Consider the following 25,130-nt stretch of genomic DNA (forward strand, 5'->3'; position numbering starts at 1 on the left):
GTTGGTTGTAAGATAATAAGTTGTAAAATGAATACTATTTAAATATTGGCTATAAATGTTTCTAAGACCTTGAAAACATTTCAAAGGCCATACTGAAAACTCATTTTAACTAGGAATTAAGAGTGAAATGTGATGTTTTGTTGTGAACCCAGAGAAACAAGTTGGAAGATTGGAACTTTGAATTGTAGAATTTGATCAAAGCTTTGTTTGAATACAATGCAAATGAATTGCCCAGCCGGCGACTTACCCCCGGCCAGGATTTGTGGCAGGGCCAGGGAAACGCGGCCCTCGGCATAGCCGCCATCTTGAAGGGCCGGGATCTCACAAGATTTCACGAGATCCAGGCCATGCCTTGTCATCGGCGCCAACCAATGACGTTGCCGGGGCGGGGCGCTTCCTTTTCGCCCCGGACAACGAGCAGGCAAACACCCGCATGCCCTCCCTATATTTCAGTGTGCTACAGGGGTCGCCCTTATGGGGCCGAATAGGAATTTTTGGCGGTCTCGGTATTTTTCTGAGACCGTTTTTTCGCCTATTCCACACTGTGGTGCGGGACGGATGGTTAGGGGGTGTTTTTTCACTCCCTGATTAGTTCTAATTGGCTTACCTCTGGTCATTGGGTTGGCAGGTTAGGGGCGGAAATTGGGAGGGGTTTAGCAACTGCATGTTCTCCGTTGTGCATCTTTGGGAATGATTGGCAGACTCTCTCCAAGGGCTCATGGTGGCTTTTAAATCGGCCTGAGCAATTGGGGAGAACCTGCCTCTGGGTCTCGCACATTTCAATTCCCTTCCAGGGATTGGACGGCGAGACCTCCCACATGCATGGCATGGCTGGGATCCAGGTGAGGGCATGGCCCCTTCACCCGGATCAGCATGGAGCTGCGCCCTAAGTTGCCCCGGAAGTTTTTATTACGTCATTTCTGGCCCGGAAGTATTTCAGTTGACCTCTGCAGGTCCATGTTAGGTTGAATTGAATTAAATTAATTAATTTAATTAATACAATGACCCAGTTTAAATCCAGCTCTGTGTCCACGTTGTTATTCCACCTCTGCTGCAAATAGTGCGCTATGAATAGTTAGTAAAAAAAAGAGCAAAAATAAAAATAAAAAGCTAGAACAATAAAGTAAAAACATGAGTCAGGGGAAAAAACACATGCAAAACAAAACTACCCCAAACTTTGATTAATTATGCAATGCTAGTGGGGGACAGGAGAAAAAGTCACTATTAGGCAATGGTCAGACAAGTGGGAATTACAGAAGGAATGGGGATATGACAAAGGTCTCAGAAGGGACACTCCCTAATTTCTTGGTCTCTAGAGGTGAGGGGTAAAAGATGAACTTTCAGAATTGCTATATTTTCTTAAGATAATCTTACAGTAAAGTTAGAACAAGCAGTTTTGGGTGTGCTTCTTAGACTGCCTCTGAAGCTGACAGTTTTTCTCATCAACGAAAGAATAACATTCTTCAAATTATTCCTTAGATCTGTCTTTTAAATGTTTTTCAAACATTCTCACTGCCAGAATCTTGGCTATCTATATAATACATACAAAAAGGACACATTCTGTGGCTCTGGTGCTATGGAAATTCAATTTTAAGGAATGCACTAGAACAGGTATATTGGAGTTTTCTGGCTTGGGTTTTTATTGGGTCTCCAGTCGTGATAATATGTGTCTGTGTGTCCGCACCCATAATGCAATGCCTTTCCCCCCACACACACACACATGCACACAACTCCTGCACTGTCCCTGCATATGTGCACAATAATCCCTCTGTGCTGCTCCCCCTGCCCATGCACATAGGAAGCCCCCAGAGGGCTATTGGGCCATTTTTCGGCATCCCCAGGCTTCAGGAAAGCCTCCTAAAACCTGGGGAGGGTAAAAATGGCCAAAAAGAAAGCTGAAAATTAGCTAGGCAATGGAGCTGATATAGAGCAATTGTTTGAGAGCTGTTTGTCCATGGTACTGGAAGTTCTTGGGCAAAAATACAAGATTTTATCCTTATATCATAAAATTTAGATATAAAACACCATCATTATAGTAAAAAAAAGTTATTTTTTCTAAAGTCATAGAAGGCAAAGGGGAAAGAAATAAATATTATTCTATATTCTTTCCTATAAAAACATAAATATAAGGAATTTTATGCTACCCAGATGAATTAATCTTTCCCCCTGCCCTTTGTTATGAGAGTTTAGTATCTAATTTACATTTTTATATAATGGTACTGCATTTAATTGGACTGTAAATTTAACACCCATTTTGCATTTCATCTGTCAGAAGTGCTTAGCTTCAAAATTTAGCAGATATTAGAGCAGATTGCAGTATATTTTGCCCTGATTATCATTTTAATTCATAAAAACAGATACAGTACTATTAAACATTTTGGTAACATCACTTATGTATTCCTTAGATATCTTTAAAAGTGTTTTTTTAAGAGTTTGAAGAATTATCCATACATATCAGACAAGGAAAGCTTATTGCATACATTGATCAGCTCCCGAGTAAAGATTATCTGTGATCTACAGGCTGCATTCCCAAAGTAATGCAATTGAATTTCCCGCCCCGTTCCTATTGGTCGGAGTAGGACTTTGTGTAGGTGGGGGGGGATGCTGAGCTTTGCCGCGAAACCGGTCTCAGTGCTCTCCGAGCTGTGGAAGCTGCAGGATGTCAGTTATTATAAACCTCTGCACGCTGACCGTGTCACGAAAAAAATGGAATCGATGATCGAGCAACATTATGTGATTAAGTTTTGTGCTAAACTGAAAAAATATCTTGAGGAGACTAACAAAATGATTCGTGAGGCTTACGGGGACTCTGCTCTGTCCTACTCACAAGTTTCAAGGTGGTTAAAGGCTTTTAAGGAGGGTCGGAAAGAGGTTCATGATAAACAACGGTCTGGGCGGCCATCAACCAGCAAAACCGACAACAATGTGGCTTGTGTTCGACAATTGTTGGACTCTGACCGTCGATTGAGTATCAAGATGGTTGCCAATGAACTGAAGTTTCCTGTTATGTTTCGCATTTTTACTGAAGATTTAGAGATGAGGAAAGTGTGTGGCAAGCTTGTGCCCAAGGTGTTATCAGATGACCAAAAGACCAACTGGGCAGAAATTTCAAGTGAACTTTTGCAATGTATAGAAATTGAATCTGATTATTTGGACATCATCACTGGTGATGAACTTGGGTTTTTGAATATGTCCCAGAAACAAAACACCAAAGCTCTGAGTGGCACACCAACCAGTCCCCCAAGCCCAAAAAGGCAAGAATGAGCAAATGAAAAGTGAAAACAATGCTCATTGTCTTTTTGGGCAGTAAAGGAGTGGTCTATAAGGAGTTTGTTCCTCAAGAACAGACATTTAACGCTGCCTACTACATGGATGCGCTGGAAAGACTCCAAAAAAGGGTCATCAGGATGAGAAAAGACATCTCCGCTACCTGGCAACTCCATCGTGACAACGTGCCTTGCTACAATGTGCTATGAATCTGCAGGTTCCTGGTCAAACACCAGGTGCCAATGCTGCCCACCCACCCCTATAGTCCTGACGTTGCTCCAGCAGACTTCTTTTTGTTCCCTCGGATTAAGGCAGCCCTGAAAGGAACCCAGTTTTCATCCATAGAAGAGATCCAATCAGCAGTGACGAAGACCTTGCGAGAGGTCCCCGAAGACGCCATCCAGGGCGCGTACCGGTCATGGCAGAGTCACTGGAAAAAAATGTGTAGAGGCCCAAGGACGGTACTTTGAAGAATTTTAAGTGTTTGTGCAAATCTGTTCAATAAATTACTTTTTAAAAAAATAATTGCATTACTTTTGGAACACACCCTGTATGCTATGCAACAACTGTTTTGTAAAAGGCCACTACACCAGATAATTAAACTGTGTGGCACTACAAAATGTATTTCAGCATGAATGTAAGTACATCTATCTGCAGTTCCCTAAACCAAATATGTCACTTTCTCAGATTGTGCTATAAACAGCAACTGACATATGACCCCAGAAAAGAGGCTGCCTTTTCCCTTTGAATCAGAAAGCACTGTATGCTTTTTGAATTATTAAAAACTCAGTGCCCTTTTCTATACCAATGAATCTCTCTTGTGTTTTTCTATATGTTTACCTAGAGAATGATATGGTCACCTAACCTGGAAAAAGATGCTTTTTTTTCACACAGCTACACATTCCAAAGCATCTTCCTGAAAGGATTTTAGCAATGCTAGTAGATTACTTCCTCCTTCGTTTTATTTCTTCCTTCTTGTTCTGGATGTGTAAGAGAAAATAATATATAATTATGATTTCCTTCTCTTTCACAGTTAGGAATAAAATATCTGCAAGAAACAAATCAAGCTCAGGGAGCAGCAGGGACCCTTGCTCTAGGACTGCTTCAACAAAGATCTTTGCAGAGCTCCAACTGTATCGTCTTTCAAATCAAAAGACCCTACTTAGAATAATTTATGCCTCTGTTACCTTGAAACTGGATGTAGCTGCCGTTGATGGATACTCAGAAGCTGTAGTTGGTTCAGAATGCAGTGGTATGGCTCTTTATGGACATTCTTTGGGTTGTTAGTTCTATATGTCTAAGAAATCAATGCCCTATGGCTCCAAATCTATTTTAATTAGAACAGCGATAGAAAGAGAGTCTTCCAAATCCTTTACTTTATCTTCATGTGAATAATGGAAAGCCTTTCTCAAGGAAATGAGTAGACAAAGGTATCTAATTTTGCCATCAATTTTGGGACTTTTCTGATATGACCACAGCATTATGATTATATTTGCTGGGTATATTTTATGCTGGATATGTTGGTAATTTATTCTCTGCTCAAAACAACATGAAGTCACAGCTACCAATTCTTTAGCTGGTGCTAGCTTTCATACATATTATCCATTTGTATATTCCTGCTTGTAAGAGTCAAGTGCTTATAAAGTCTTTTATAATATAATTTTTTTTAAAAAAATTGTGGACCTATTGCTGAAATGTATTTCCTGAACCTGTGAATCTTCCAAGAATGGTCTCAATTTGTATTCTCAACACGTAAATATAATATATTGGGAAAATATTTTCTTTGGATATTTCATTAAAGTCATATGAGTTTCACATTAGTGAAAATAGCTTGGTGTAATTTCACCAATACAGTTGTTTTATCAAATCTTAACATGGCAAAGGTGCCATTGAATATTTCTGTCCATGGTGTAGTACAGTGATGACAAACCTTTTTTATCTCAGGTAAAAAATAATTCAATGCCTGGGGTGGGTTAAAACAGCTTCCCCAACCTCTCTGGAGGCCAGAAATTACATGTTTCCCAACTTCTGGTGGGCCCAGTAGGCACATGTTTTGCCCTTTCCAAGCTCCAAAGGCTTCCTTGGAGCCAGGGGAGCGTAAAATGCTCTCTGGAAGCCAAAAACACCTTCCCAGAACCTCTGTGCAAGCAAAAAAACCAGCTGGCCGACACACACATACACGGCTGAGCTAGGGTAACGGCTCGCGTGCCAGCAGGTATGGCTCCACATGCCATCTGTGGCACCAGTGCCATAGGTTCGCCATCACTGATTTAGTATATACATAATTCAACTACCGAGCAGTCTACAAGAACAATCTCAATACATTTTAGGTTTAATGCTAGTTCCATCATCATCATTAAATAGCAAGCTCAGTTTTAAGAAGTCCATTCTAGCACTCTTAAATCCAAAATGCTTACCATATAAACATAAAATCTTCTTTCCTGCAGATAATCTCAAAGCAGAATAGTCTGTAAGAGAATGATCTCATATGAACATCTTAGGCAAAGATAAGATTCACTCTAAAACTCACCAACACTTCAGAAGTTAATGTACTTAAGAAAAATTATTAAGAATAATGTTCCTTCCAATATCAATTTAATTATCCAGACTTATTTTTTTCCTACTCATAATTCTAACTTTTCAGTCACAATGAGGATTCTGAAATTGCTAAACTAACTTTAAAGTATGTTTCAACCCTTGGGTAATTATCATTGAATAAACATTTGAAGAATGGTTTCAAGAACTGGGTATGGCTAGTCTAATGAAAAGAAGGACCAGGGGGAACATGATAGCAGTGTTCCAATATCTCAGAGGTTGCCACAAAAAGAAGGAGTCAACCTATCCTCCAAAGCACCTAAGGGTAGAACAAGAAGCAATGGGTGGAAGCTGAACAAGGAAAGAAGCAACTTTGAACTAAGGAGAAATTTCCTTACGGTTAGAACAATTCATCAGTGGAACAGCTTGCCTCCAGAAGTTGGGAATGCTCCAACATGGGAAGTTTTTAAGAAAATGTTGGATAACCTTCTGTCAGAAGTAGTGTAGAGTTTCCTGCCTAAACAGGGAGTTGGATTAGAAGACCTCCAAGGTCCCTTCCAACTCTGTTGTCATTGTTATTGTTATCCTGGCATAAACTATAGAACAGCAAAGGTGGAGATGAGGCATGGCTCATGTTCATAGCTCAACAATCTTTTCCCATATGATTTTCCCTTCCAAGAGCCTTGGTGGTGCAGTGGTTAGAGTACAGTACTGCAAGCTGCTTCTCTGACTGCTGGCTGTAGTTCACCAGTTCAGATCTCACCAGGCTCAAGGTTGACTCAGCCTTCCATCCAGATTGTTGGGGGAGATATGCTGACTCTGTAAACCGCTTAGAGAGGGCTGTAAAGCACTGTGAAGTAGTATATAAGACTAAGTGCTATTGCTATTGTAAGTTTGAATAGACTTAAGAGAGGTTGATGTGTACTGATTAGTGATTTCATGACTTGGGTTTCAGAGCAAGTTTCTCTTTCCTGATTCAGTCATTTGCCTTAAAAAGTAACATATGTTCTATCATTCTCTGAGGAACTCAGAGATACATTTGCTTAGACTTCCCACAGAAATGATGACCATTTCATTAGATAAAGCCAACCCTTTTCCTTATCATTACTAATTTACTAAATAAAAAAGGAATTGATGGGCTACTTTTAGAAAAATGGAGAACATAAAATTTTAAAAATGCTAATGAATGCTTCTCAATAACTGGCGAATGGATCTAAACATTTTAATAGGCCTCTTTTTCTATTAAGTCATTAAATATTTATTTTTTTTCAAATCATTTTGAGACAAGGAGATAAACTTTAAATAAAAAAGACATACAGTGTTACCATAAATTGCTACTTATTTATAGACTACTAAGAATATGAGCAATATAGAAAATTAATGCCTTGTTTACATGTTTTATCAATATCATGGCAAGGTTTTATAGAACAAGCACAACAGCTGCAAATTATGTAATTATGTATCTGTATGCAAATTCACCGACTTCCCATAAATGGTGAAACTCTATTTCCAATGCTAATGAAGTGCCTGTTATTGCCTCCGCATAATTCCTAAATGTGATTCTGTGCCAGATGTCATTGTAGCTGGTGGAACCTTTATTGTCAGGTTAGTGGAGATAGAACCATTAACATGGTCATAAAAATTCCATTTGTAATTAAATTACTTTCAGTATCTCCATGATATTTCCACTGTCCTCCTGTTCAAGACAAGTATGTTAGTTACTTGCATGAGTTAATCATAACTTCTGAAGTCCAACTTTTGGTCATCATACAAAGGGGCTAACCTCTTGCAGCAGTGAAGTTCAGATCAATTTAGAGTTGGAATTCATTCCCCTCTGCACTATGCTAATGAATAGATATAGCTGTATTGATGGTACAGTGTTTAGAAGCAAATGCCAATTTATTTATTTTTATTTATTTATTTATTGTTCTGCCAGGCTCTCTGATAGAAGCCTCCCGAAAATTCACAGGTACAAATTTCAGACACACACACGTTTGAAAGTTCAAAACAATGTCCTTTATCACAAAACTCAAAAGAAACAAAGCACCCTTTTTGTATTACAAAGAGCACTCTTCCCCAAAACAACCTTGTAGGCTGTACAAGTCCCTTAATCAGTCCTTAAGTACTTAGCTAGTAGCTGTGAAGAAGCGTCACAGCTCTCCTTCTTCCCACGAAGTGAAACACACACACACTTTACTCTGCTTTGGTGTCAAAGGCATGAAAAATCCACAAACAAAGTTCAGAAACAGCGAGGCACGATCCTGAAGAACTGTGATCAGATAATCTTCCACAACGGCCAAACTAGCATGCTGCTATTTATAGCAGCAGCTCTAATTGCTGGAGCCCCACCCAAACACAGGTGGCCTCTCTTATCTCCTGTAATATTTCCTCAATTGGTCTCTTCGATGCATAAGTCTGTGCCTGCATGGGTCTAACACTTCGTCATCCGAATCGACCGAAGATAATGGTGATTGGCTTCCTGGGCTGTGTGCCAAGCCCCCCCTCTTCCAAGTCACCCCCAGCTTCTTCTTCGTCTGAGGAAACTGCACTCCCTGACTCTGCCGGCAACAAAACAGGCCTAGGACATGTTGATGTTTCCCCTGCCTCCACCTCCACATTCCCTGGGGCAGGAGCTGGGCCAGAGCCAACCACAACATTTATTAGATTTGTATTCCGCCCCTCTCTGTAGAGGTCACATAGAATGCTTTGGCATGAAACATTTATATCCCAAACCTTTATTTATATATATAGTATTTATTCATTCTTTGTGATGCTTAACTATGACAATATGTACTACCTACTTAGGACTGTCATTTATAATACCAACATTAATTTTAAAAAATTAAGCCATTAATTTTCTGCTTTCTATTTGGCTGGTCAAGCTGCCACGACCCCTGTATCATGGGAAGGACTCCAAATCAGAAGCCTTTAGAATGATGTCTTAGAATTCACAAAATACTTGAATGGGATACTATTGATAACCTAAACTGTTAACAATGCTGATAAAGCATTTACTTTTGTATTTTTATCTTCATAATATTAAGCTTTCTACATAAAAGCATAATTATGAATTAATAGTTCATAATTTTAATCATACAACATAAATATTGCTCCATTGAAATCTACATTGAAATAATTAAATATACCAAGATTTATTACATTGCCAAAAAAAAAGATAAAATGGAATTCCTTCGATGTACAAATCAGGGGAAAAAACATAAAGTTGCTACTCTTTTGCAAGCTGCAATAACTGTGATAACACAACAATAAAATAATTTAACAGTTAATTCTATGTGTGCGTATGGATCTCTCATAGACCTATTACTGCTGAGATTCTAGTTTCTGGATCTACCTCTCTTTCTACTTAATCTTTTCTACTGAAGAGGGAGGACACCACTATTCAAAGTAGATCCTCAAGCCCAACTGCCAGACTTAATGTACTCAAATCATTTTCATTGGGGGTGGAACAACAAGCTTTTGAATCAGAAAGTTGTTCTAGCTTCATGAATTACCTAGGATTGTTCTCCAATCTTCACCAGGAATAGAAGTGCAATCTCTGGATGCAACTTCTGGATTTGCTTGACTTCAGTCCATGTACCAATGGCTGCAATTTTCACATAGCATTTCAATTATGAGTTTAAACTTTATTTTAGTCTTATGAATTATTCTCATACTAGTGATAGTTTAAGAGAAGAGTTAAGACAGATCTTGTTTTAACCTTTAAAATGCTAAAAGTAAGTTTTCAAATGAGAATAGAATAGAATAAAATAGAACAGAACAGAACAGAATAGAATAAATTTTATTGGCCAAGTGTGATTGGACACACATGGAATTTGTCTTGATGCACATGCTCTAAATGTACATAAAAGAAAAGATAAATAAATAAATAAAATAGATTTAAAATTGATTTAAGTGGTATACATAATATATTATTAATTTCTAAATTATCAAAATTATGAATTATCTAAATTATCTAAATAATTAATCAATGAATAAATGAAATGTCATTTCCATGTTTGAAGCATGATGAAGAAAAATAGAAGATTGACAGCAGAAAAAGACCTCATAGTCTGCCCTTATACTATTTCCTGGATTTTATCTTAGGATGGATATATGTTTATCCCAGGCATGTTTAAATTCCGTTACAGTGGATTTACCAAGCACGTCTGTTGGACGTTTGTTCCAAGCTTCTACTACTCTTTCAGTAAAATAATATTTTCTCACATTGCTTCTGATCTTTCCCCCAGCTAACCTCAGATTGTGCCCCCTTGTTCTTGTGTTCACTTTCCTATTAAAAAAACTTCCCTCCTGAATCTTATTTAATCCTTTAACATATTTAAATGTTTAGATCATGTCCCCACTTTCCCTTCTGTCCTCCAGACTATACAGATTGAGTTCATTAAGTCTTTCCTGATAAGTTTTATGCTTAAGACCTTCCACCATTTTTGTAGTCCATCTTTGGACCCGTTCAATTTTATCAATATCTTTTTGTAGGTGAGGTCTCCAGAACTGAACACAGTATTCCAAATATGGTCTCACCAACGCTCTATACACAATCTCCCTCTGAATATGAATGAATGACCAAACACAGGTAAAGGTAGCAGTATTGATAACAGGAATCACAATAGTCAAGTTGATGGTTATGAAGAAACATATGATCCACCTCCTATTTTCTATATATGCCCATAACATCAATGCCAAAACAAAAGAAGCAGGACTTTAGTATCATGGTTGTGTCTAACCATATCTTTTTAAAACACAACACACCATGCCTTCCTTTAGATATCCCTGATAAGAACTGTGATGCTTGAGTGAATACCATAAATAAATAAATAAATAAATAAATAAATAAATAAATAAATAAATAAATAAATAAATAAATAAATAAATAAATAAATAAATAAATAAATAAAATAACAGTAAGAACAATGAAACCAGTGCTTATTACAGAAAACCAAGCTGGAAACTTATTTTCTGAGTTGTTTCATATTCAAATGCAGCTGAGATGTCATATGTTATATATTGCAGAGATATCCAAAATCACTGTGCTAATCTTTGGAAAGTATATCACACTGTCTGCCACCTGTAGATATGATTCCTGTTATATCTGGCAGATAGGCTAAAAGGCTGAGCATGGCTGATGGTAAATGCATCTTTGACAGAAGGAATGCTATCTCTCCCCTTGTTAATCCCTGAAAGGCTGGCAAACTCAGGTAACAAGAACCACTTGGATTTATGCAGAGATTGCTAGTAGGATAATGTAACCAAATAGTAAAAGGGTGTCAGAATAACATTCCCACCCCACTTCAACCTAGTGCAATTAACAGTTTATTTTCCCAGTTAATGAAACAGAAGTAAAGATGGCACATAATCGGACAATTAACACTGTGTTGCACAACAGACAGACCATGTACACATGAAATATATGTTTTAATTCTTCAAGGAAAGCTGAATAGAAGACGATTGCTAAAAATGTGCCTACAAGAAGAAATCTGCAAGAAATGCAAAAATATTCTTTTCAGGGAAACATGTTATGGCTTGAATTGACCGAAAGCTTTTATTAATTAGTCAAATAACCAGTCCTGCTTTTTGTTTGGTTTTCCTGGCATTCTGAATACAAGTGTAGATACATTAATATAAAACTCACAGAGCAGCAGTTTCAAAGGTCATTAAATAAAAGAGAAGCTAAAATGTATGAGTCTTCTCAGGGGAGAAATACGCCTCAAGATGTTTCTTAAAACAAATTTCAGTGTCATCAAATAATAATCTCTTCGTGGAATAACATAATTAGAGTAAAAATGTTAACTGAAAAGTGATAAATTAATGCTCTGTGGATTGACTGAATATAATCAGGAGATGCCTTTTGCTCAAAATGTAACTTTAGTGTCACCAACTCCTTAGCAATTAACAACCTACTGACCACAACATTCAATAGGGCATCTCAATAGAGCATCAGGGATTTGCTTCATGTCCTTTTTTGATTTTATTCTGTTTCTTATCCATGTGGGTGCTAATCTCAGGATATTTCCTTTTTGTCATTTTCTCTCCAATTATATTCACGCCCCAATTCTGCATGATAAATTGTAGGCTTTAGACTCTTCGTGTGTTTTTTTTAAAGACAGCATTGGTCTAAACTTGCTTCACTGATATTTATCCAACTAAATTCCAGTTCTCTGAAACACACATACACAAATATATTTCTCCAATACTTTTAAATCAATATTTTGTCATTCAGGGCTTATATCTTTTCACAAGTTCTCTATCAGCTTCTCACCCCAATCTATTACACTAGCCATCAGGTGATAATGATGGTAGTCTTTCAGATGAATTATTAATTTGTGTTCCCTCTTTTGCAGCAGAGGCAGAGTAACGACACGGACACAAGAGCTGGATTTAAACTGGGTCATTTTTATTAATTAAATTTGCATAATTTATTTAAATAAATTTGCATAAATTAACTATAACCCTAAACAAGGACCCGCAGGGTCAAGCAATTGCTTCCGGGGCGGAAAATGATGTCATAAAAACTTCCGGGGCAACATATGGGCGTAGCTCCATGCTGATCCAGGTGAGGGGCCACGCCCTCACCTGACTCACTGCCATGCACTTGCATGTGGGAGGTCCCGCCGTCTACCCATGCAAGGGGAAAGCAATGGGCGGGACCCAAAGACAGGTTCCCCCCAATTGCTCAGGTCGCTTCCGCACAAGCCTTTGGAGAGAACCTGTCAATCATCCCCAAAGATGCCCAACGGAGAACACTCAGTTGCTAAACCACCACCCAGTTTTCCGCCCCTAACCTGCCTACCCAAATGACCAAAAGGTATGCCAATTAGCCTGAGCATGAGCGAAGCACCCCCTAACTGCGTATCCGTCACCACAGTGTGGAATAGGCAAAAAAACGGTTGCAAAAAATACCGCGACCACCAAAAATTCCTATTCGGCCCCCTGAGGGGCGACCCCCACTGGCACACTGAAAGATAGGGAGGACGGGTGGGTGTTCACCTCTTGTCATCCAGGGCGAAAAGAAGGCCCTGGAGCCTGTCCAGCCCTTTTATAGGGCTGCAGGCTCCGCCCTGGATGACATCACTGGGAATGCCAAAGCCTTCCCAGGAGGTAGGAACAAGATGGAGGCCATGCCAAAGGTCAGTGTCTCCCTGGCCCTGCAGCAAAATGGGCCGGGATAAGTCACCAGCCTGGTATTCTTGATGATGATTGTTCAGGGAAAAGTAGATTTTCTCATATTCTAAGAAACTGGCAGTATTAGAAACTGTCCAAAGAGATGAGATACCAAGAAAGAAATAATATGAGAGTATAGATGAATAATCAAACTCAAAAGAAGATGATATCTTCAGTCAGATTTCTTGGAAATATATATGTTCTACCTTTTTTTAATAAAGAAAAAAGTATCAACATTTTTTGTGGAGAAAACTGGAATATTCATAAAATCATAAAATGTGATGGAACTCCAAAACAAACATGCTGTAGAGTAAGTCTTGAAGTTTGCAGAAACACTGAATAAATCCTTGAACTCCACCTTGAGAATGAGAAGTCATTTCTTCTCTGTCTATAAGTGGGATATCACAAAGCTTAGTTCCCTGGTGAAGTGAAAGAACTGACAGATGGTGGACAAATTCATGACTGGTATATTTTTAAAGCTAGAAATAAAGTTTGAAACATTCTTCTTATGGTTTACAGATTCTTTCCAGATGCTTTTATAATTTAATGAAAGCTAAATTATTTTTACCTTTTAACAAAATTAATGTTAGAGGCACTAAGGGGAAAAAATAAGTAAGCCAAACCTGCCATGGAATTAAAAACCTCATTTCCCTGTGCTAATGTTGCAGAAGAGACGGAGTAACGACTCGGACACAAGAGCTGGATTTAAACTTGGGTCATTTTTATTATAATAAATTTGCATAATTTATTAATTAAATTAGCATGAATTAGCATAAATTTGCATAATCAACATACTCAACTATGACCCGGAAACAATGGACCTGCAGGGTCAAACAAACACTTCCGGGGCGGAAATGACGTAAAAGGTCAACATTCCTGGGCAACTATGGGCGTAATCGATGCTGGTCCAGGTGAGGGACCTCTCCCTCACCTGAGACCCTGCCATACACTCGCATGAGGGGGGTCCCGCCGGCTCACCCCTACCCTGGGACTTCAATAGCGGGACCCAAAGACAGGTTCCCCCCAAGTGCGCAGGTAGCACCCACCATGGGCTTGGAGAGAACCTGTCAATCATCCCCAAAGATGCCCAAGGGAGAACGCGCAGTTGCTGAAACCACCCAGATTTCCGCCCCTAACCTGCCTACCCAATGACCAGAGGTAAGCCAATTAACCTAATTAACTGCAAACACCCCCTAACCGCACATCCATCTCCCCAGTGTGGAATGGGCGAAAAAACAGCCTGGCCTAATGGGCGAGGCTGCAAAAAATTCCCATTCGGCCCCCGCAGGCGACCCCTAGGCACACTGTAAAATAGGGAAGGGCGGGTGGGTGTCTGCTCAGGCAACCAGGTCCGGGCGAAAAGGCTGTTTCCCGGCCTGCTGCCCCTTAAATAGGGCCAGCAGGCCCCGCCCGGACCCGACGTCATGCCCGGCCACGTGGGCAGGGCATTCCCGGCCGAAATCTCGTCTCGCGAGATTTCGGCCGAAAACAAGATGGCGGCCGCCATCTGAAGGGTCCGAGTCTGCCCGGCCCTTCAGCAACATCGCCGTGGGGCCGGTAAGTCAGCCGGCGTTATTGCAGAAGAGACGGAGTAACGACTCGGACACAAGAGCTGGATTTAAACTTGGGTCATTTTTATTATAATAAATTTGCATAATTTATTAATTAAATTAGCATGCATTAGCATAAATTTGCATAATCAACATACTCAACTATGACCCGGAAACAATGGACCTGCAGGGTCAAACAAACACTTCCGGGGCGGAAATGACGTAAAAGGTCAACATTCCTGGGCAACTATGGGCGTAATCGATGCTGGTCCAGGTGAGGGACCTCTCCCTCACCTGAGACCCTGCCATACACTCGCATGAGGGGGGTCCCGCCGGCTCACCCCTACCCTGGGACTTCAATAGCGGGACCCAAAGACAGGTTCCCCCCAAGTGCGCAGGTAGCACCCACCATGGGCTTGGAGAGAACCTGTCAATCATCCCCAAAGATGCCCAAGGGAGAACGCGCAGTTGCTGAAACCACCCAGATTTCCGCCCCTAACCTGCCACGGAGCGGGGGTCAGATCTCTATCTTGGCCCCCCGACTCCCCCCTCTATCTGCGCCAGCTCACGCAGAGACCTCTGCAGGTCCTGTAAGAAAATGGCGTTCCCCTGTTCTGACAGGTGAACGCCATCGGCCCGGTAAAGCCACGGCCGATCTACAGTGATGAGGGGATGGGCCACTACAATCCCCCCTAATTCTTTGACAGTTTTTCCCACGGCCTTATTCACCCTACGTCTAACCCGGTGGATGGGCCTAAGGGAAATGGCGTCCCTCCAAACGATCCTTGGAAGGATCTCTGACCACACCACTTGCGTGGTGGGCCATACCGTGCGAAGCCGCCGCAGGTCTTCGCGCGCCTGGACGATCAACGGTAGACCGCCAAGCAGGCATAGGTCATTGCCACCGAGGTGCAAGACCAGCCATCTGGGTGCGGCTATGGGCTGCCGACCACCCAGTCCCATCTGGGCGCGACCCTGGGTAGCCGCCCGCCCAGCAGCGCCGGGTACCGCCCTGAGATGCTGAGTACCCAGCAACGTCGGTAGGAGCCCCTCCCACCGCATACCCCTCCGGCCCATCCAAACAACATTGACCCACCGTCCCAACGACAGCTGGGTCCCGATGGCGCTTCTGGCTGCGGAGCGGCCGGCCCAGAAGACCATGCTGTGGCCACACAGCAGCGCCGTCGGTTTCTGCCTGGACTGGGAACCTGGAAGAGGACACACACAGAGAGGTTACCTAGCCTAAACCCTGCCCAGAATCCTCAGCGGGCCTAACATAACCCAAATATGCCGCTGACCGCCAGCGGCCGATCTCCTGAATCCGTTGGGCCGGGAAACCAGAAAGTGCCGCGCTAGTGGCGGCGCCGATACGGAACGAATGCGTTCCGTAGCCGGCGGGATCCATGCCTACCTGAGACATTGCCTGAGACACTATTGCCCAGAATTGATACCGGGTCAGGGGGGAACCATCCTGGTGTATAAAAAGATACCCACGCCCTGACCCACGCAAAACACAAAATTGCTGCAAAGCAGCCACCGGGCAAACAGACTTATCGGTGGCTGCGCTAAGTTCAAGTCTAACCCCTCTGTGTAACTGATCTGTCTTGGAGTGTCTCACCAGAAGAGAGACACCCCCCTGTCTAAAGGTCAGATCAGCGAGCTGGAAGGCGCGGAGCGACAAGTCAGACTGTGAGGAGGCCATTGCCTCGCTGACCCTGAGGGCCCCAAAAAACATAACGCAAGTCGCTGCCCTGAACAGCCGAGCCTCGTAAAGAGAGGCACACAGACTGCCAAGTGTCTGATTAATCAGAGACAGCTGCTGAACCGTCAGGGCCCGACGAGTGTCAGAGGGAAACCCCTGTCGCTCCCTCACCCAACCTTCCAGCATCCTCCGGATGCGAAAATCACCCGTAAAATCACCAAACCCCCCCGCCTTGGACAGAAAGGCGAGGCCGGCTAACCTAGCCCTGATAGTCCTCACTGAAAGGCCACGCCCCTTCAGCAGGACACAGAATTCAGCTAGGTGCTCAACCGGGGCAGGCCAGCAATGGGGGTAACCCTTACCCAGCCTGAAATCCCCAAACTCCTTACCTGCACGCTGATAAGCTCGCAGGGTACTAGGAGCTACCGATAAGGCGATCGCCCTGGAGGCCTCGTCTCTCCAGCTCTCGAGAGCCCGCCCAGGCTCCACAGGTGGGCTGGAAACACCTCCGGCGACTCTCGGGCCCACGGGGCCAGGGTCCGAAACCTGGACAACTGACCACGGGACAAGGCGTCAGCCACCCCGTTATCTAAACCAGGGACGTGCCTAGCCAAAAACAAGGCGTTCAAAGACAAGGACCTGTGCACAAAATGGCGGACAAGCCGCATCACCCTATCACTCTTAGAGGACAGGGCGTTCACAACATGGACAACCGCTAGATTGTCACACCAAAAATGCACAGTCTTATCCCTGAACTGCTCCCCCCAGAGCTCTAAGGCCACTATTAAGGGGAAAAGCTCCAAAAAAGTTAAGTCCTTAACCAATGAACAGGCACTCCATTCCGGAGGCCATGCCGACCAGCACCACTGGTCACCTAACACTACCCCAAAACCGCAAGTCCCTGCGGCGTCGGAACACAGCTGCAGCTCCGCTTCCAAAAGAAGCTCCTGCCGCCAAAACGACAACCCGTTAAAACGTTCCAAAAACTCCCGCCACACGCAGAGGTCAGCCCTGACCCCTGCACATAAGCGGGTACGATGGTGGGGCAAACTTAGCCCCTTCATCGCATCATACAACCGGCGAGAAAAAGCCCTACCAGGCACCACTACCCGACAGGCAAAATTAAGAATCCCAGCCAACTCCTGGAGCTGCCGAAGAGTAACCTTCCTGCAGCCCAAGACCGCCTCAAGCTTGGACCTGATTTTAATCAACTTATCCAGGGGCAATCTGGAAGATTGCTCCACTGAATCCAATTCAATACCAAGGAAGGTAATCCTGGTGGCAGGGCCTTCGGTCTTCTCGGAGGCTAAAGGCACCCCCAATTGAGCACAAAGGGCTTCGAAGTCCCGCATCAAAGCAAAGCATTGCTCCGATTGCGCAGGCCCGGCCATCAAGAAATCATCAAGGTAATGAACGACGGACCCCAGGCCACTCCGCCTCCTGAGCACCCACTCCAGGAAGGTACTAAAGCTCTCAAACAGGGAGCAGGAAATAGAGCAGCCCATAGGCAATGCCCTATCTACGTAAAACCCACCTTCGAAATGGAAGCCCAGCAGCTCGAAGTCGCCTGGGTGAATGGGGAGGAGCCGAAATGCCGACTTAATGTCGCATTTACCCATAAGGGCTCCCACCCCACACTCCCTAACCATAGCCACGGCCGCATCAAAGGATGCGTACCGGACAGAACAAAGCTCGTCAGGAATGAAGTCATTCACTGACTCCCCTTTCGGAAAAGACAAATGGTGAATCAACCTAAATTCACCACTCGCCTTTTTGGGGACCACACCTAAGGGGGACACACGAAGATTCGGAAAGGGCGGCTCCGGGAAGGGCCCAAGGACCCTGCCCTCAGCCACCTCCTTCCGAATCTTAGCCCGTACAATGTCTTCATGTCCGACAACCGACCTGAGGTTGTCGGACATGAAGGCCCTCCTAATACCCACATAAGGGATCCTAAATCCCTCGGAGAAGCCCCTCAAGAGCAACTCGGCTCTCGGGCGAGGGTGGTAGTCGAACAACCAACCCTCGAGCACAGACACCCTAATTGGACTGGGCCCCTTTTCCCCCAGCTGGTGGGGGAGGTTTTCCTGGACCCCCGCCCTTCTTTTCCCCCCCTTTCTTGGGGCGGGGACAGACTGAAGCTGCATGGGACCCCCCACAATTCCCGCAGGCATGCTTGTACTTACAAAAGGGACGAAAACACGCCCCTTTTGCAGCAAACTCATGACAAGCGGGCGAGGCCCCCTTGCCAGCCACACCCGGAGTCGCCTTGGCCGGCGAAGCCGCGCCAGGCTCCTCCTCCATAAAGTGCCCACTATCCGTGCGCTCACACCCTTCCTTCCCAGACATATGCGTGGCCCGGAACCACAGGTCCGGGACCACCATATCCCATGGCAAGTTAGGCTCCACCGACATCCTCATACGGAAACCCTTATCATAATGGTGCCAGATGGTGCCCTTATATTCAAAATGGGCCCTGGCAATTAAGTCTATATACTTAAACATGGCAGAGGCCATGGCCGGCTGCCTTTGGATCACCACCGACCCATAGGTAAGAAAAGCATACAGCCAGGAGCTGAAGCATTTCGTTACCTTGGTCTTCTTCGTTTTCTCCCCCGGGACAATCTCTTTCTCCTGCTTGGGAACCTCACGGTTCAAAAGCGAAAAAAGATCCACGTATTCACCCCGCCAAATAGCCTCCTTGACCGACGGGTGAAGGTGGCATCCTAGAGGGGTGGACGGCAACCCGCACGGTATGGCCCCCGCTTTAATACAAGCGAACGGGTCCCATATCGAGTTGGCCGCCACACCAAAAACTCCCGCCCCGTGAGGATAAGGGAAAACCGGGAGCGGGGGCATGACAGGAGGGGCCGGGGGAACCCACCCCCCTGTACCTGGCACCGCAGGTGTCCCCGCAGGGCCCGTCCCGGACAGCTGGGCAGCACCGGCCGTCTGCGGCCCCGGAGGGGGAACCGGCGGGGCCCATACCTGCCCGCAGGTGCCCGCGGTGGCCCCCAAAAAGCTGGACCCACTCCCGACCCCCGCCGGGGGGAAACCCGGGGCGGGGGGAGGAAGAAAGGACAGTGATGTAGTGTGTGGTGCAGCCTCACCTGCCCCGTACGGGGTTGAAGACATCCACGGGGGACCCAATGCTGCAGGGCCCGGGAAAGCCGCCATAGGCCCTGCCGGGGCCTGTCGTCCAAACGGAGCCATCTGCCCAGCCTGGGCCGCCGCCGGATCTCTCCCCAACGCCGCGGGTACTGGATCGCTGGACGCTCCGGGGACCGCACCGCTCCTCCACTGCTCGAGCTCGTCGAGCCTCTCCAACACCCTGGCCCAAGACATAGCAGGAGAAAGATCAGGTTGAGGGGCAGGAGGCAACGCGACCGCCCCCCCCTGGTCAGGGACCACCCCCGCAGTCCCCTCCCTACTGGCCCGAGCCCGGGCAGAAGGCCTAAGGGCCCTCCTGGGGCGCGCCGCTGGCGGAGCCATAGGAGCAGTGGCAGGCCTCTTCTTAGGAGCCATCACAGGTTTTCCCCTAGAATGCAATGAGCCACCAAAACAGCCTAGGACCAAACCCACTGAACAGGTGGCAGGCACAAATCCCCCACCACAGGGCCCTACCTAGGGCCTGGTTCCAGAAAAAAAAGGGGAGGGGAAGCCCCTGCTACCCCCTCGACCCCTTTATTGTATTATAAATGTTTATAATTATATCTATATTGATACAGTATTTAGTATTGTTGTATAATGTTGCTATTGGCAAGCCCCTGCGCAGGCAGGCCTTAAAAAGGCCTGCAAACAACAACCGCCCAAGACCGGGGGCCCAGACCCAACACCCCCCACCGCGCCCTCCTCCCAGCCGGGAGGAGGTTACCAGTCCCCCTCGGGCCCGAGGGGGATCGCTGAAGACAGCTCCGAGTGAAAGGAGTAAGGCCTCAACGTCGTCTTGCAGCAAGAGAAGTAATTAGCAAACAGCACTTTTCGCCCCCTCGGTAGGCCACAAAATGGCGGCCGCAACACGAGGGAGACACAAAATGGCGGCCGAGCAGCACCAAACAAGTGTCTGCTCAGGCAACCAGGTCCGGGCGAAAAGGCTGTTTCCCGGCCTGCTGCCCCTTAAATAGGGCCAGCAGGCCCCGCCCGGACCCGACGTCATGCCCGGCCACGTGGGCAGGGCATTCCCGGCCGAAATCTCGTCTCGCGAGATTTCGGCCGAAAACAAGATGGCGGCCGCCATCTGAAGGGTCCGAGTCTGCCCGGCCCTTCAGCAACATCGCCGTGGGGCCGGTAAGTCAGCCGGCGTTATTATTGCAATAATTATACGAAAATGTATGGATTGTGAATGACTTGCCCAGAAATGAATATAAGGTTTATGAACAAATTAAGCAAAGTATTTCTTTTCTGTTTAAACTGTTCTTTATATGCTTGGTTATCTTTAAACTTTAAATAGCTTAATCTAAATTGAAGAGGCTATAGAATGACCTGTTTTGAAATTGTAGTACTCCACAATGCAACACTTCACTAATGGGCTAAAAAAATCAAAACACAGAGACAGTCTTTAATCCAACTGCTTCTTAGAAATGGGGAGTCCAGGCATTAGTATCTAATTACATCATGCTGATGCATATCTATGACACAGGAGGCATTTTAAAATTAATAATTAATATAATAAGATAATTAAGATAAGATAAAATGCATAAATTGCTTATATTTAAAATGTAAGCTTAATACTGTACACACTGATAGTATTGTTACTAGAATATGTTTCTTATTCCGTTCCTCTTCCATCAGGAAACCAATTTCAATTGAAGTCTTTAATTGCTTGTCTTCTATACATGCTTCAATTTGAAATGCTGTTTTAAGATATTCCTAAATTTCAATCTCTTCTACCTCTTTGGTCAGATGTTCTCTCTGTCTTACAATAATTCCAGAGTTGATAAATTTCCATATTCACTCCCTACTCCCTGTTTATCTCTCCCATCCATGCCAGGAAAGAAGCACCAGCCCTTTTCTGAGAAAACCTCAATTCCTGTTAGTTCATCTATTTAAAAAGGAGTGAAGGGAAAATTCCCCTGTTGAATTAGAAGCAGTGTAGGGATGGGCAGTTTGGAACAGAAATCAAGCATGGGGAATGGGGGCATTTCTCCTTAAGGTTCACACAAGATCAGAGATACAGAGACATCAGAATGAACTGCATCAACTAAGAAAAATTGTCAGACCTATGGCCATCACAACTGCTATCCATCTGAGCTTTGAATCCTTGTATCCAGTCCCTAAATGCCTCTTATAATACAAGGCCGGTGACTTATCCCCGGCCCATTTTGCTGCAGGGCCAGGGAGACACTGACCTTCGGTAAGGCAGCCATCTTGTCTCTTCGGCCGAGATCTCGTGAGATTTCATGAGATCTCGGCCACCTCCTGGCCTTCCCAGTGATGTCATCGAGGGTGGAGCCTGCAGCCCTATAAAAGGTCTGGACAGGCTCCAGGGCCTCCTTTTCGCCCTGGATGACAAGAGGCGAACACCCACCCGCCCTCCCTATCTTTCAGTGTGCCAGTGGGGGTCGCCCCTCGGGGGGCCGAATAGGAATTTTTGGCGGTCGCGGTATTTTCTGCGACCGTTTTTTTGCCTATTCCACACTGCGGTGACGGATATGCGGTTAGGGGATGCTTCGCTTAAGTTCAGGCTAATTGGCATACCTTTGGTCATTTGGGTAAGCAGGTTAGGGGCGCAAAACTGGGTGGTGGTTTAGCAACTGCGTGTTCTCCGTTGGGCATCTTTGGGAATGATTGACAGGTTCTCTCCAAAGGCTTGTGGTGGAAGCGACCTGAGCAATTGGGGGGAACCTGTCTTTGGGTCCCGCCCATTGCTTTCCCCTTGTATGGGATAGACGGCGGGACCTCCCATATGCAAGCGCATGGCAGTGAGTCAGGTGAGGGCATGGCCCCTCACCTGGATCAGCATGGAGCTACGCCCATAGTTGCCCCAGAAGTTTTTATTACGTCATTTTCCGCTCCGGAAGCAATTGTTTGACCCTGCGGGTCCTTGTTTAGGGTTATAGTTAATTTATGCAAATTTATTTAAATAAATTATGCAAATTTAATTAATAAAAATGACCCAGTTTAAATCCAGCTCTTGTGTCCGTGTCGTTACTCCGCCTCTGCTGCAATACCTGCAACATGTTACAATAGGTTAGCAACAATGGGAGAAGAAAGACAGAAGGTTTGGTTTATGCATTTGGACAGATTTTATTAACATTACTTAGGTGTTTCAAAACTAAAATTTATTGTCCTAACAGGAGTCCCCAAACTTGGCATACAAATATAATAAATCTTAATCTTAAATCTTTAAGACTTGTGGACTTTAATTCCAAGAATTCTCCAGCCAGCTATTCTGGGAGTTGAAGTCCACAAGTCTTAAAGTTGTCAAGTTTGAAGATATCTGTCCCAAAATAAAGTGTGCTATACAAAATTGTATGCTCCTACACATTCTGTAGCACAGAATACAGTTGTGCAGAATGGAAAATAAAGGCCAGATGCCAAAAAGAATAACAATAGCATTTAGACTTATATACTGCTTCACAGTGTTTTACAGCTCTCTCTAAATGGTTTACAAGTCAGCATATCACCCCCAACAACTTGGGTCCTTGTTTTACCCACTTCAGAAGGATGGAAAGCTGTGTCAACCTTGAGCCTGGTGAGATTTGAACTGGTGAACTACAGCCAGCAGTCTGCAGAACCATCTTGCAGTACTGCACTCTAACCACTGCGCCATCAACGCTCATCAAGAAGCTAGACCCTTGATGTCTTTCCTGCTTTTTAACATGAATAAGATTATGCTACTTAATAATCCCACCAATTTTATATGATGGATAAGGCTGATTATTGGATATGGTATCTTTCCAGTTGAAATAAATGCCAATTCAATTTTTATCAAGCTTTTAATTTTTGCAGTAATTAACAATGATAATATATTCAAATACATGATTTCTCACATATTAATGTGCAGAACTAAGGGCTCCCCCCCACACACACACATCACACATTCAATCAAATTCAAATCACATTTAGTGGAATTTGTTTTAGACAGTTTAATAAAGAAGATCTGTAGAAACCACAATAAAGATCTCTAATGAGTTTTCCTGCCATGCAAAAATTACTCTCTGTCAGTAGAAAGAGCACACAAATTAAAACAAATACTTAATAAAGAAGACAATTGATTCTCATCTTATTTAATAGGCTGTCTTGAAGCATTACTAGTCTAAAACACCAGAATAACTAAATATTTCTCTACACTGAATGAAGAAAAGGAACATGATTCCAAGTATATCAGGCAAAGAGGTTTTGTTCAGATTGATGGCAATATTAAGTTGTTTTAAAATGGTTTTTAAAACCATTTTTGGAAAATTTATTTATTTATTTATTTATTTATTTATATTTATAGTGGACTCGGGACGACTCACAATAAACATAGAATAAATAGTAAAACAATTTGATCCAATTAATTACAATTAAAAGACTTTAAAAGATCCTAAAAACTTTAAAACTTTCAATTTATCATTCACTCAATAGGTCACTCTAAACACATTCATTAGTCTGGTGGGGGAGATCTAGTGGCCCCAGGCCTGGCGGAAAAGAGTTTTCAAACCTTTTTTGGAAAGCAACGAGGGTGGGGGCAGTGTAAATCTCTGGGGGGAGCTGGTTCCAGAAGGCCAGGGCCCCCACAGAGAAGGCCCTTTCCCTAGGCTCCACCAGCCGGTATTGTCTGGCTGATGGCACCCTGAGAAGACCCACTCTGTGGGATTTGCGTGGCAGAAGGTGGTCTCGGAGAGAATCTGGTCCTATGCCATGTACGGCTTTAGAGGTCATAACCAACACTGTGAATTGTGCCCGGAAACCAATTGGCAGCCAGTGCAGTCCGTGGAGTGATGTTGAGATATGGGCATGCCTCAGGAGGCCCAATACCGCTCACGCAGCTGCATTTTGGATGATTTTAAGTTTCTGAACACTCTTCAAAGAATGATAAAGCATGTAGAGAGCATTGCAGTAATCAAACCTCGAGGTGATAAGGGCATGAGTGACCGTGAGCAAAGACTCCCTGTCGAAATAGAGCCGCAACTGATGCACCAGGCAAACCTAGGCAAACACCCCCTTTGCAACAGCCGAAAGTTGGTGTTCTAAAGTCAGCTGAGATCTAGGAGGATACCCAAGTTGTGGACCCTCTCTGAGGGGGATAATAATCTGGACAGATGGAAGTGTCCTTGGGAGAAAGTACCTAAAGCCACTCTGTCTTGTCTGAATTGAGCTTGAGCCTATTGGCATCCATCCAGACCCTGACAGCCTCCAAAGATGGCACATCACTTCCACTGCTTCACTGAATGGACACGGGGTGGAGATGTACAGCTGAGTAGGGACTTAGGAGTTGACCTCTGACTCCCCCATACTAACACCAACTGTGACCAACCAGAGAGGTAGGAGGAAAACCACCATAAGATGGTGCCTCCCACTCCCAGCCCCTCCAGTCGGCACAGAAGGATATTATGATCAATGGTATCTAAAGCCGCTGAGAGGTCAAGAAACACAAAGACAGAGGATAAACCCCTGTCCTGGACCCGCCAGAGATCATCCATCACTGCAACCAAAGCAGTTTCCATGCTGTAGCCAGGTCTGATTTCTGACTGCCGAGGGCCTAGATAATCGGCTTCTTCCAAGGATTGCTGGAGCTGGAGTGATACCACCTTCTCAACAACTTTCCCCATAAAGGGAAGGTTGGAGATAAACGATAGTTGTTAAATATGGCTGGGTCCAGGGAAGGTTTCTTGAGCAGGGGGCACACAAGTTCCTCCTTATACAGAGCTGGAAAGGACCCCTCTCTCAAAGAAGCATTGGTAATCTCCTGGACC

The 25,130-nt window shown here is 44.3% G+C and overlaps 1 long non-coding RNA gene across 1 annotated transcript in view; it reads right to left on the minus strand.

Moving 5' to 3' along the window:
- Positions 1–4,186: 4,186 nt before the first annotated feature.
- Positions 4,187–25,130, minus strand: part of LOC139170407 (uncharacterized) — a 213,712-nt gene continuing 192,768 nt past the window's right edge. The window contains exons 3-4 of the long non-coding RNA XR_011559623.1: positions 5,685–5,735; positions 4,187–4,247 (exon numbers count right to left, since the gene is read on the minus strand). This is a non-coding gene — a long non-coding RNA (uncharacterized lncRNA). The remainder of the gene's footprint in view (positions 4,248–5,684; positions 5,736–25,130) is intronic.

This window comes from Erythrolamprus reginae, chromosome 7, assembly GCF_031021105.1.
Source record: "Erythrolamprus reginae isolate rEryReg1 chromosome 7, rEryReg1.hap1, whole genome shotgun sequence".
In the NCBI taxonomy this organism is placed as follows: domain Eukaryota; kingdom Metazoa; phylum Chordata; class Lepidosauria; order Squamata; family Dipsadidae; genus Erythrolamprus; species Erythrolamprus reginae.